Source organism: Mchenga conophoros, linkage group LG14 (assembly GCF_057382185.1).
Source record: "Mchenga conophoros isolate Kocher_MC1m ecotype Shallow Benthic linkage group LG14, M_conophoros_male_GT1.1, whole genome shotgun sequence".
NCBI classification, from domain to species: domain Eukaryota; kingdom Metazoa; phylum Chordata; class Actinopteri; order Cichliformes; family Cichlidae; genus Mchenga; species Mchenga conophoros.
The window spans coordinates 1,264,832-1,278,271 of NC_140539.1; the positions used below are offsets into that span (position 1 = coordinate 1,264,832).

General features: G+C 40.8%; 1 long non-coding RNA gene across 1 annotated transcript; it reads right to left on the minus strand.

The window, feature by feature from the left end:
- Positions 1-4,830: 4,830 nt before the first annotated feature.
- On the minus strand, positions 4,831-11,828 carry LOC146559044 (uncharacterized). Its single transcript, XR_014888281.1, has 3 exons — positions 11,585-11,828; positions 6,205-6,360; positions 4,831-5,779 (listed from the first exon to the last, which is right to left on the minus strand). It is a non-coding gene; the product is annotated as an uncharacterized LOC146559044 (long non-coding RNA).
- Between the last annotated feature and the right edge of the window lie 1,612 nt (positions 11,829-13,440).

The window sequence follows — 13,440 nt, forward strand, 5'->3', positions numbered from 1 at the left end:
AACAGCTCTGAAATTCTCATGAGTTGCTCGCATAAAACAAAAATCACCATTTATTCCGGCTACCACTTCGGCGCCAGCTGTGGGCTCAAGGCTGGAGCCGAACAACAACACCCTGATGACGACTGTGTTGAGTCTGTTCCTATGCAAGGCCACCTGGGTTTACTTAGCCTGGCAGGGCGAAGGACACTGTCTCAGCTGAACTCTGGAAACACACACACACATACACTGATACACACTGATCCCCCCTCCCTTTCCAAACGCCTTCGATGCTTGTCCCCTCCCGGGGAAGATGGTGGTCGACTGGACCAGCGCAGACATGCTGCAGGACCGGATGCGCTGTCTACACCGGCTCTCTTACCCTTTACCCGCCCTGTTGCTTATCTTGTGTTTCATGGTGTATTGATAGTCATGTGCTTTTTGTGCTGAGGTGTTTTTTTTCTGTTATCAAACTGTTCTCCCACTAGGAGCTCAGTCTGAGTGGAGTTTTTTCTCCTCCTCTCACCTCATGTTATGTATTGTCGTTGTTTTTTCCTATCAGCCTACCTTCTGACATGTCTTCCCAATGTGTTGTTTGTGTAAGTCTGGTCAGAAGGTTCCTTTGTAAGTGTGCATGCGCCATTAGCGTGCTGCCTGCTGTAACCTATAATTTCCTTCGGGATTAATAAAGTATTCTGATTCTGATACATAGTGTGTAACTGTTAATATAGAGCATTATTAAATTTATTGCTAATGCAATCATATGACACACTGACTTCTGAGGAAATTTTAAATGGCACTCGCCATCAGAAAGGTTGGCGACCCCTGTTCCAGGACATCCAAAGCGTATTTTTTGCACTTCTTGTAGTTATTATCAGGCTTATTTCAAATGGCAAGAAAAAGTAGTGATGTTGAACAAAGCAGATTTTTTTCCATGTCATCATCCTGCATGACTTACTTTTATTCCTGGCTGAGAACATTTCTACTAAATTAGATGTTATTTTAATACTGATCACATATAGGATGCATGTAAATTGAGTTTTTAATTAAATCCTTGCTTCTCTCACCCCAACCAGTCGCAGCAGATGGCCCCGCCCCTCCCTGAGCCTGGTTCTGCTGGAGGTTTCTTCCTGTTAAATGGTAAATGGCCTGTATTTATATAGCGCTTTACTTAGTCCCTAAGGACCCCAAAGCGCTTTACACTACATTCACACACAGGTGATGGCAGCTACATTGTAGCCACAGCTGCCCTGGGGCGCACTGACAGGCGAGTTTAAAGGGAGTTTTTCCTTCCCACTGTCACCAAGGTGCTTGCTCATAGAACAGAGGTTCCCAAAGTGTGGGGCCCACCCCCTATGGGGGGTCGCGGTATGAAAAAAAAAAGAACTCTTGGACACTGCTAGCATAATGGACAGGTTTATGATGGGGCTCCTACACAAACGCAAAGCAGGAGATGAAGCATCGCTGAATATGTTTCCAAACCAATTTCCTTCCAAGCCAAAGACTAGAAAATATGGTGAAGCACATCTTCCCTTTGGCTTCACCTGCGCAAGTGCTAAGCTAGGTCTCCGTGCGACAGAATTACGGTCTGCTCAAATCGAACGCGATAGACGCGATCAGAGCATCAGATTTACATGTAAAGTTAATGTAGAAGCGCGATGACACGCAATTGCGGGTCCTGCAAAAATTCAGAAGCAGATTTGCGTCGCAAAAACGCGTGAAAACCACGCTCCTCAGTTTTTGTGTTGCATTTTGTGCATACGCGCGTTTCGCGTCTACGGCTCGAGTTGGAAAAATCTGAACTCCAGCGTCAAATCGCGCCGCGACAACCAATCAGGAGCCTGGTGACGTGGCTCTGACCTAGGTCAAAGGGGCAGATCCAGCCAAAGCCCTTCATACTTCAATGGAGGGAAGGCTCATCAACGCGTAGCAAACAACTCGGAGCTGTACAACACCAGCTGCTTTCAGTACCGAGACAGGAATAAAAAGGACCGAGCTTGGAGGAAGATATGTGAAGAGATCGGGCAACCTGGTAAGTTCATTCATTTCTCTTTTGAAAGTTTTCACTGACCCGGGGAAGCCGCACAAAAGCTAGCAAGCCACCGCTATTTTCCCACTGACGTACAAATACCGTTCTGCTTTTATGCATGTTGTCATTTAGGAATATATTTTATTGTTTATTAATAAACAGCACACAGTGGTCCCGCTGTTCATCCGTCACTGCTTCGCTTTTTCGCTGATTTTTTATTGCACAGTACAGCATTGCATTCTGCAGCCTGATTGACAAATCTACTGCGCTTGCCAAATTTATCACGTTTGGTTTTGATAACCATCGCGTCCAATAGAAAAAACAGCACAAAAACACCCATAACTATGAGCCTCATTCGGAAATAGACACCTGCACCGTGAGGGAAAAAGGCGCACGAAAGTGGCGGGCAGATGAAGACAAACCGCGGCATATTAATACTTTTACGTTTTGCAATCTACAAAGGTTTGCACTTTGAGAATCAATTGTGAGAACTGTGACCAATGTTCATGTGTGTGGGGAAAAAAGTGTATAAAGTGCGTGGCCAGGGGCTAGTTATTCTGAGAACCCCTGCTGCAATAAATGAGGGACCACTGTATATACTTTCTCTGATTATATTCAACATGTTAACATTTAATACTGTATTGATAGAACCAACTGGTTCTGCAGCAGAGCATCCCCCGTTGCTTCTCCTGGCTCCCCAGTCCCTGAGCTCCTGCTGCTGCACCCACAGGTATGTACAGCAAGCACTGATACCTTTTTAGTCGGTGGGATTCCCTTGTGATCACCTTTACTAAATATCTACAACCAATCTGATTATATCCTGTTATTGTTTTTTTCAATGTTGAAATTAAAATCTAGTAGCAGCCTTCTCATTTCTTTGTGTTTTGTGCTGTTTTACAGGCCCACAGAGGAGGACGGCTCCGAGGCAGATGAGGGACGGGTCCCAGGACGGTCCATCGGCGCTGGAGCTGGCCACCCTGGTGTCCCTGAAGAGGCCACACCAGTCTCCAATGGAGCATTTCCTCCTCAGCCTTGTTCCTGCTCTGGAGAGCAGCTGGTCCTTTTTATTCCTGTCTCTCTGTAAATTCTTATATTTTATATATTTATGTTTAATGTTTTTCTGTGTGAGAATTTTAATATTATTTCAAATAAATGTTTATAATGACTAATGTCTCAGTTCTACTACACAGCAAATGTTGGCACACGACTTGACACATGTAGAATTTATTTCATATTATACTAATGACAAAATATACTGATACAGTGGGATGCAGAAGTTTGGGCAACCTTGTTAATAGACATTATTTTCCTGTATAAATCGTTGTTACAATAAAAAATGTCAGTTAAATATTATACAGGAGACACACACAGTGATATTTGAGAAGTGAAAAGAAGTTTACTGGATTTACAGAAAGTGTGCAATAATTGTTTAAACAAAATCAAGCAGGTGCATAAATTTGGGCACCACAAAAAAGAAATGAAATGAATATTTAGTGTATATCAATGTGTGTGTCTCCTATATGATATATGGGGTGCCTTTGTCTGGACGTGCTTCCCATCCAGAGCTGCACAGCACAGAGGGAAGTTCCAGCGCTCCTGGAGTCCCTCTGTGATGGAGCGCCAGTCTCCAGGTGAAGGCACAGCCATGAAGTCTCCACTAGACAGTCCCATGTGTACTGCAGTTACAAAATACATTATTCAAATTCCAAAATACTTTGGTGATGTCAGATTTAAATCACAAAACTTAAATCTTACATGAAACATTTTGTAATTATAAGGATAACTACAAAATGTATATTAGATCATATCTAAAACAGTTGTTTTGTTTTAACTTTAACATATCATAATTTGATTGGTAACAACTTTTACCCCTACGGTGTGTCACGGACCCGACTCTGGGGACTCGTGGTCCGTGGGCAGTGGGGACTACGACTGTTGTTGTTGTTATTATTATTATTATTATTATTATTTGGTGTGTTGTCTGCACTGCCCCTGTGCACATCTGTATGTAGGCAGGTGTGTGTGTGTGTCGCCTTTCTTCTGTGGCCAAGTTACAGGCACCTTCAGCCCTGGGGGCGTGGCCTGACTTCAGGGCTGGCCACGCCCAAAGTCCTTGCCGCACGCCTGCTCCTCATCTGGGCTTGTCGGGGGAGCTATTTAGATGAGCGATGGAGCTTCCACCGACGCTGGATTATTGCGTTTGACTACACGTCAGTCTTCAAGCACAGTCAAGTGTGAGTGTATGCCTGCTGGGACAAGTGTGTAACAGCTGCCTCTATTGTTTCCCCCTCAGGAGGAGTGCAGGGACACTGGAGGAGAGAGCACTACACGGGGACTTTTGGAAGAAGACACTACACGGGAGTCTGGGAAACTGGGGATTTATTGTTGTTTACTTCACCACCTTGTAAATAAACACTGTTGCACTGAAGAGTCCGGCGTTTGGGTCCTATTTCCCCATCTCCCCACAGTCTGCCAGCCAGTTTTTTATGTTATACCTGCACACATTTTTCTGGTAACATGAACATGACTTTTTTATGTTGTTGTTATGTTTTTCATTCCGGTCAAATATTTATAGAAACCACTTGTTTATCAGACATGAACTTTTTGTGTTAATTGTATTGGACTACTATGTGTTATATTGACAAGATTATTTTATGGTAAGCTTATTTTATTTTATAACAAATTTCTAATATATAATATATAATCTAATATATAATTGAGTGTTCAATAAATAAAACTAAATTAAGGCTGATCTTACTGTATGTGCTGTACACTTTCTCTCAATCAAAGAAATAAGCAAAACATTTTTGAACAATGACCTGTATTTTTGAAAATACTACACAGTTGTAACAATGGACTTTCAATTCAGGCTTCCAAAATATACATGAGTCATATTTGTACAATGCATCTCTTGAAAAACATTCCACAACATTCCTCAAAGTTATCTGCTGGAACCTGAATTCAACATTGTGGGGCCTTGTGACATCGCACTTATGTAAAAAATAGTTTTTTAAATGTAAGAGCCATAAGGTAATATGGCAACAGGGGTGTAATTATTAAAATGACACAAAGAAGAGACTTAAAATAACATTATAACCCACAGGCACACAACCAAGAGACCTAAACTGATTAGTATTGGCTTGCTTCTATCACTAAACATCACAATCACTAATACTAGACAATGCAATCTGTTTGTAGTGGTGCACCTTGGGAAAAAAATTGCAAATTGGTGAAATTGGTGCAAGGCACCATTTCCATTGAGAAAAATGGACATTCAAAGTTTGAATTTCTTTTTAAAAAAAAAAAAACCATGGCTTGAAAAGTGAAAACTGCAGTAATAAAGGCCCCAAGTTGAAAAGTGCCAGAAAAATAAGTTTCACTATGTACTGCAACTTTACCAGTGCTGGCTTAAAAGAAAGGATGGTATATATTCGAAGAGGTAAACATGTTGTTCCCACATCATAACTGGAAAACTGTTCAATCATACAAAACCTGGGCCTTCTTTGAAAGGCTGTTCCTTTTGAGCTCCATAACCAGTTTCTATAATACCTCGAAGGTATACTTTTCCAGTGGGTAGGTGAGGTTCAAAGTGTACATTAGTCCAAACAGCATTGCAGCTGCTAGGGTATAGTTATCCAAATCCTGCCAGACTCTCTGGCCTTCAAGGACTATCCCGATGTCCTCAGGGCTGCCATTGGCATCTCTTGACTTTATGATGTAAATTCCCATGGTTGTTTCCTTATTAGATCGTTGGATAATGGCTTCATCTGTGGCCTAGAAAATGCAGAATTCCAAAATTTAATTAAACAGAACACTGGTCAAAGAACATTATACCAAATCTTATTTTAATCTGTGTCACTATTCCAAAAAATGTTAACATTAACACATTAGGTGAACAAAAATGGATTCATTACAGCATGTGATTTGAGTCCTCAGAATGCTTAAAAAGGTAATGCATGAAGTGAAATCTCCATGCAAAGAAGCAGAATACTGTCAGAGCATAGAAAGGTGTTCAACTATGAACTCCACACATCGTTCTGATGCAGGTAAAAGAAAAAACAAAAACAAAAAACGCACCCATGGTAAATTGTGAAAATCCCAGGTGATTTTCAACATACTCCTGGCATAGAGTGACAAGCAGCATTTTGTTAAAATTATTATTTTCCCTAAAGTGTATACACAAATTATTTTTTTCTTACCTGGGCCGTGGGCTCCAGAATGTTCTGCAGTCTTCTTCCTATTTGTCCTCCTCACCTTTTGAAGACCTTTATGAGTTTGTCAGATAGCACATCTATCTGCGAGAGTAATCTGGACTGCAGTGGCATGGTGGTAATGCGCTTAAACTCTGCATTTATCTAAAAAGACAAGTTGTCACATAAAAATGCTGTCAAAATCTCAAATCTCACAAGGCTACATCCACACAAAGTTGTTATTTTTTGTCATGTTACTATTTATTAGCTATGGGTCCCATGTTGCTGAGCAGTTCCATAGTTGCCCTTACTTCCATACCACCCAAAGCCTGTTTGCAACCACAGCAGTTGCCTCCTATTATTGTCATATACACATCAAGGTCTTTCATTAATACTTAGTTAAATTAGTTAATTTGACCTTTCCAGAAAATTTACCTTACAGAATGTGAGATAACATATGCAAATCTTCACCCCCCCCCCCCCCCCCCCAACAGAGCCCTCCCCATGGCAAACTAGCTTATTTAACTGTTTAACTAAAACATTTTAGGTACAACTTTCAATTTTCAATTCAATTCAATTTTCAATTCAATTTTATTTATATAGCGCCAAATCACAACAAAAGTCGCCTCAAGGCGCTTCATAGATACAGAGAAAAACCCAACAATCATATGACCCCCTATGAGCAAGCACTTTGGCGACAGTGGGAAGGAAAAACTCCCTTTTAACAGGAAGAAACCTCCGGCAGAACCAGGCTCAGGGAGGGGCGGCCATCTGCTGCGACCGGTTGGGGTGAGAGAAGGAAGACAGGATAAAGACATGCTGTGGAAGAGAGACAGAGGTTAATAACAGATATGATTCAATGCAGAGAGGTCTATTAATACATAGTGAGTGAGAAAGGTGACTGGAAAGGAAAAACTCAATGCATCATGGGAATCCCCCGGCAGCCTACATCTATTGCAGCATAACAAAGGGAGGATTCAGGGTCACCTGGTCCAGCCCTAACTATATGCTTTAGCAAAAAGGAAAGTTTTAAGCCTAATCTTAAAAGTAGAGATAGTGTCTGTCTCCCGAATCCAAACTGGAAGCTGGTTCCACAGAAGAGGGGCCTGAAAACTGAAGGCTCTCCCTCCCATTCTACTTTTAAATACTCTAGGAACAACAAGTAGGCCTGCAGAGCGAGAGCCAAGTGCTCTAATAGGGTGATATGGTACTACAAGGTCATTAAGATAAGATGGGGCCTGATTATTTAAGACCTTGTATGTGAGGAGCAGGATTTTGAATTCAATTCTGGATTTAACAGGAAGCCAATGAAGGGAAGCCAAAACAGGAGAAATATGCTCTCTCTTTCTAGTCCCTGTCAGGACTCTTGCTGCAGCATTTTGGATTAGCTGAAGGCTTTTCAGCTAATCCATTTAGTTAACCAGTTAACTAAATGGACACGAGTTTGTTAGTCTGTATTCACTGAGAAAAAACAAGCGAATGTGACTGGGCACACACTGAAAAAAAGCTAATGCACATAATATTGTCTCGCAGCTTAAGCTAGCATTATCGTTAGTTAACTTAAGGAATGACTTGTTTTTTCCATTATGTTGCTCAACAGGAATTCATGAGAAAAACTTCCCCATATAATGGATGTTCTCTTCGTTTCCTCTCAAACATGTAGTTTTCAGTTTACCTCGACAAAGTAAAGCTCAGCACCAAACGTAAACGAAGCAACGACAAAAAATGGCGGACCGCCACAGTGAATTTTCCCTCGCAGAACACACCCTGGGGGGTGGAGTTTCAACAGAAAACACAACTATTTTCTGTTATTTTGATATGACTGGTTTTAAAAGACTGAACATCCTTCTAAAACAAGTGAAAGGCGTGAGACTTAATTATGTTTAGACCAAAAATATAAATGATTCATGTTGGATATATTTACTGTATTTTTACTAACTTAACAACGTCATCATTGCATTAGTCGCTTTATGCTATAGCATTACGCTTACATTAGCTTGAAGCTCAAGGTCGTCATTTTATTTAATTTCTTTTTCTGGGCTTACAAACAGGACACACAACATTTAGATAACCGTTACACTGAATCTTGGGTCTGTGTTGAGTCTTCCAGCTGCTGACTACAGAAGCTAGATTGACCTTTCAGCATGTTTATAGCGGCTGTGGCTATTAGGGGTGCAACGATATTCGTATCGATATTGAACCGTTCGATACAGTGCTTTCGGTTCGGTACGCATATGTATCGAACAATACAAAATTTTTAATTTATTTTATCAACTTTCCTTCTGACGATGCTGTCTGTGTTGAGCGCTCAGTGAATCTGCGTTCGACTACTCCGCCTAGGCTCGACAGTGCAGCCTAGGCGGAGTAGTCGAACGCAGATTCACTGAGCGCTCAACACAGACAGCATCGTCAGAAGGAAGAGCGCAGGGCATTCAGATCTGGCGTTTGGAACTATTTTGGTTTTCATGTGACGTATGACCCTGAAGGTAAGCGAGTCATGGACTAAAGTAAAACAGTATGTTGGATGTGCCATGCAATGCTCAATTACATGGGTGGGAGCTAGTGTGTTAGCGCAGTTAGCTCGTTAACATGTTGGCCATCTAGCCCCATGCACGGGGCGATCGGCGGTAGCTCATTAACGGAGATTTGCCGTGTTGTGGCGTTAAGGTCATTTCAACGAGATTAACCTGAAAGCACTAGTGGGAACACAACGAATATGACTGCACATTTACGCCGACATCATCCTAGTGCAAGGACAAGTTGAAGCAGAAAAAAAACAAGCATGCATGCTACTAACTTTAGCCGAGTCATTTAGACAGCTGTTAGCACATGATTCTCCTTATGTGTTTAATATGCTGCTGAGAATATAGCCCAGAAGAAGCGGATAGTATAGCTTTTATTTTGGAAAGAGCCATTTCTCTGTAATAAACTCTCTTTTCCAAAGATGAGTGATTCCTCAATCAGATACAGGGCTCGCAATATCGCTAGCCCGACGTCCCGGGGCTAGCGATCTTTTCAGTCGGGCTACCAAAATCTATCTCTGCCCTGCCCGTCGGGCTATTGTAGGAAAAATATATGTCAATGCTTTTGCATTCTTTCAGAAATGTAGCTGGGTAATTATGTCATTGGCATCGGTGAGCCACTGTCAATATGTGACATATTGAAGTCGCGTTTGAATTTGCGCTTGTTTTTTTGCTTTCACTTTGCAATCGTGCGAACTGTGTATAGAGAGCGACAGCACTGATCTGTGAGTGATGATAATTTGTGCACCAATTCCTCTGACATCGTCTTATTAATCGTTAGCTTACTATGCAAACATGACAAGTGAAATCTCCCGCAGCTTAAACATGTGAGAGGTTGATCGCGCAGAGAATCGCTGAGCTTATGTGAGTGCGTGTGTAAAAGCAGCAGTATATATATTTTAGTTCTGCTGAGCCAAATAAGACAGGTCAGGGTGAAGAAGTGACAGCCAAAGAAAAGCTTACCACAAAACGGAGAAGTTATGACAAATCAGACTATAAGGCAAAAAGAAAGTGCAGCTTTATGGTTTTATGGACAAAAGAATTTCTGTGGCTGCAATATGACGAGCTAAATAACCAGGGCTGCACATAAGTGGTCCGCAGGTGCGCATTCGCTGTCAAAATAAAAAACACACACAAGGGTTAGGGTTAAATTTAAAAACTGTACTTTTGAGTTAAAATATATATTTATAATTTTAATAAATGACAAATTAAAAAGGCATGAACATTTTTTTTGTATCGAAAAAATATCGAACCGTGACACCAAAGTATCGAACCGAACCGAACCGTGAATTTTGTGTATCGTTGCACCCCTAGTGGCTATGTGCTGGTAATGTTACCGTGTGTGAGCAGTCACATTGGCAGCAGACATGTTTCAACAAACTAGTCATATCCCGGCCCTACATTAGCTTGTTTAATGGTTAAGACACTGCAGGTACCACCACTTACTACAGACACCGATGCAAGTTTGTAATAGTCTGTTAATTTAGACTGAAAGAATATACAAACAATATTAACTCACATTATATATGTTAATTACTAATTTGCTTATCGCATAATTTCGGTTACCATTAGCTAACTGGAGCCTAACATTGGCCTTTCATGGTTTTCGATAAACAGCCCACATACCTGTAAAATAACAACACCCCAGTAAAAGTCCACATATATAAAGGGTCTACACTCTTTCTCACTGGTGTGTTAGTATGGCAGGATGAATGTTATCCTTCGGTCCAACCCACTTTCAGCCTGGCCCATTAGGGGGCGCTGGTATAAATAGTGGCCATTTGAGTGTCTCTGCGTCGCTTGCCTGTGATCTCCTTTTTGGTCACCTGACTTCCCCTCGGTGTGGTGGAGATCATTTGCGGGTTATTCTTCTGAAGCCCCCATCGCGGCTGGTCGTAGCTATAGAAGCCTCCTCTGAGCTATTCTGCTTACGTTCTGTGACCCGGCTTATTTGGAAGTGTGGGCCTTAGTTTTGCGCCAAGCTACGCGAACTGAAGTGCTGCTGTTTTGCCTTGCTGTGCTTTTACCGTCTGTTCCCGTTGTGAGAATTCTTTCCCTGCTGCTGTCAGCTTTTACAGTGGACGTCGGCGTGGACAACGGCCATATGCATGCCGGTTATCGGAGTCAGCTGGCGTGCATATTGATTGCCTGTTAACTTATCGTCGTGTGGACGGCAAGTTGGAGCAGTACGGCGATTCCGTTTGCTCCAGATTTTAGAGTTTTATTCAGATTGTATGTTGTTTTATTGCTTTTTGATTTGTAGTTTGGATTTTCTGTTACACCACTGGTGGGAGGCCCTTTTTCTAGCTGTGGATCACCAGTGTGGTCCTGCAGTTGGGTTATCCCCCGGTGCTACACATTAGTTTGTTGTAATATATTAACATTTTCTTTGTTTCTTTTATTCAGATGCGGAGTGCCGACGTGGAGGAGACTAGGGTGCCTTGGTGGTGGGATCCCTTGAGTGTACACACCTGCCTTGTCTAGTTTATTAGTGTGAGTGTGTGATAGTGTGTTGCACTTGTGTTTTGGTGTGTTTTCTTTCTTTAGTTGTGTGTGGCATCCCTGCCCCTCCACTGGTAAGCCTCAGCTCTGAATACCTTTTTAAGCATATTTGTATTTGAATATTTATGATTATGTTTTTATTCGGTGTTTTAAATAATTACCAATAAATTGTCAATTTGTTTATTATTGAACCTTGTCTCTGGATTGAGTATAGCGAACCTAAGTGCCTTTTTGGTGATTTAGTGTCATTTCCAGTATTCTCTGGGTGAAATTCCCAGGGTGGCGTTGTCGTTCTTTAAAACTGAAGAGTATTTACTTTATATCCCAACCTCGTCTCGCCACATTAGCTTTAAAATCCTATTTACCTTCAAGTGTAAAACTCCAGATGGTAGTAGATTTTCCAAAGCGAGAGACAAAAATGGCGGACAGTGCAGCCGATTTTTCCTTTCCAGGGGGCGGAGCTTGAGGATAAAACACGACTAACTTGTTTCTTTTCAACATGATTTGTTCTAAAAGAATGAATATTCTTAAAGAATATGTGAAAATTAAAAGACAAAAATATGTTTAGATGTGAAATTTAAATTAGTCATGCTGGATATATGAAGTAATTCTATGCAGATTCAACAACCACCCTATTGCATTTTTTTCAGTGTAGATAGAACCATGTAACTAAAGATGAACCAAACTGTTCACAGTTTTATCTACCTCTCAGTTTTAAGAAAGGCTGGTGACCCCTGTTATAGAGTCTGACAGCTGCGAGGATTATATACAAATATTCAACTATACCAGAATTAAACCAGGTCTAAATACAAAAAAAGGAGTGAGTATCACTACAAAGATTAACCCACAGTGGTCCTCATACCCAGGGGCGTTTCTAGGATCAGAGCTTTGGGGGTGCTGAGCACCCAGAGAGCTGCCCACACTGTTAGCCTTTGCAGTAATTTCCATAGCTTAGTACTGCAAAATCAACAGTAAAAAACTCTAAAGGATGTTAGCAGTTTGGTACTGTAATTTGCATGAAAATTCCATGAGATTACATTATTTTTACGGTAACTCACCGTACTCATGGAAACAGCTGTAAAATACAGCAAATGTAACAATTGGTGATGTTACTGAGATTATACTGTTACACCATCCGGATTTATGTTGTTTTCTACTGTAGATCTAAGAGTAATTACTTAAATCCTCATTCAGAGTGTGTTACTATAAAATGTGATTCACTGTGAAAGCAGTATAACATATAAACTACAATATACAGCATCATTTTTAACTTAAGGAGTAAGTTGCAGCCACACTAAAATTTAATTCCTTGAACTGAGTGGAACCTCATATATTAATAAATGTATTTGTTTATTCAAACAATGTGAAACATTAGTAATACTATTAATTAATAGTATACTTGTAAGGTTAGTATTGTGATAGAGTCGAGTATATTTTAATTATACCCTTGTAGACATTATGACATTATGCTAGTACAATTATGGTGAACAAAAAGTACATCTAAAAGTTCATTTCAAGAATACTGTTATGTACTAAAACGGGGGCCAATATAGTCCCAAGAAGCATTATTAGTATACGTACTAGGTAAGGTATACTTGGGAAATATAATTGAAGTATGCTTGTTTTTTGTATGGCCAGCAACAAAAACTAATGGCTACATTTAGAGTAATGTTTAAAAATGACTTCATTTAGCAGGATGTTGCTTTTTTTCTCTTCTTATTCTTTCTTATACTGGACCTTCATTTGTTTTGTATAAGGTGGTACTTTTTAAGACACCTCTGCCTAACTACAGTGAACTGACCTAATATAGTTTGTTCATGTTTGTTCATGTTTAGCGTGTCGGGTTACGTTTTTAAAGCTTTGTAATGTGACAGGTGCGATAGCCGACGCCACACCTTCACCTGACGTACAACGTGACGTATGACGCACACGTCGGGTATTCACTTTCAAAACAACAATGGGGATAGAAAATATTGCTCGAGGTGGTTAATGCTCCTTTCGCTGGTTGCCAACCACCATTAAATAACAAGAAGAAGAAAATATTGATCTGCTTCTCTTAGTTTTGCACGTTTAAGCCGCAATTCAGACTCAAAAAAAGCTGCAAAGCAGGAGAACAACATGGCCATCAACTATTCTGTGCCACAGATACAGTTCGCTGCAGCACAGAGTGATGATGAGACCGTTAACATGTGCAACTTAGAAGTAGTCAGAGGTAACTGGA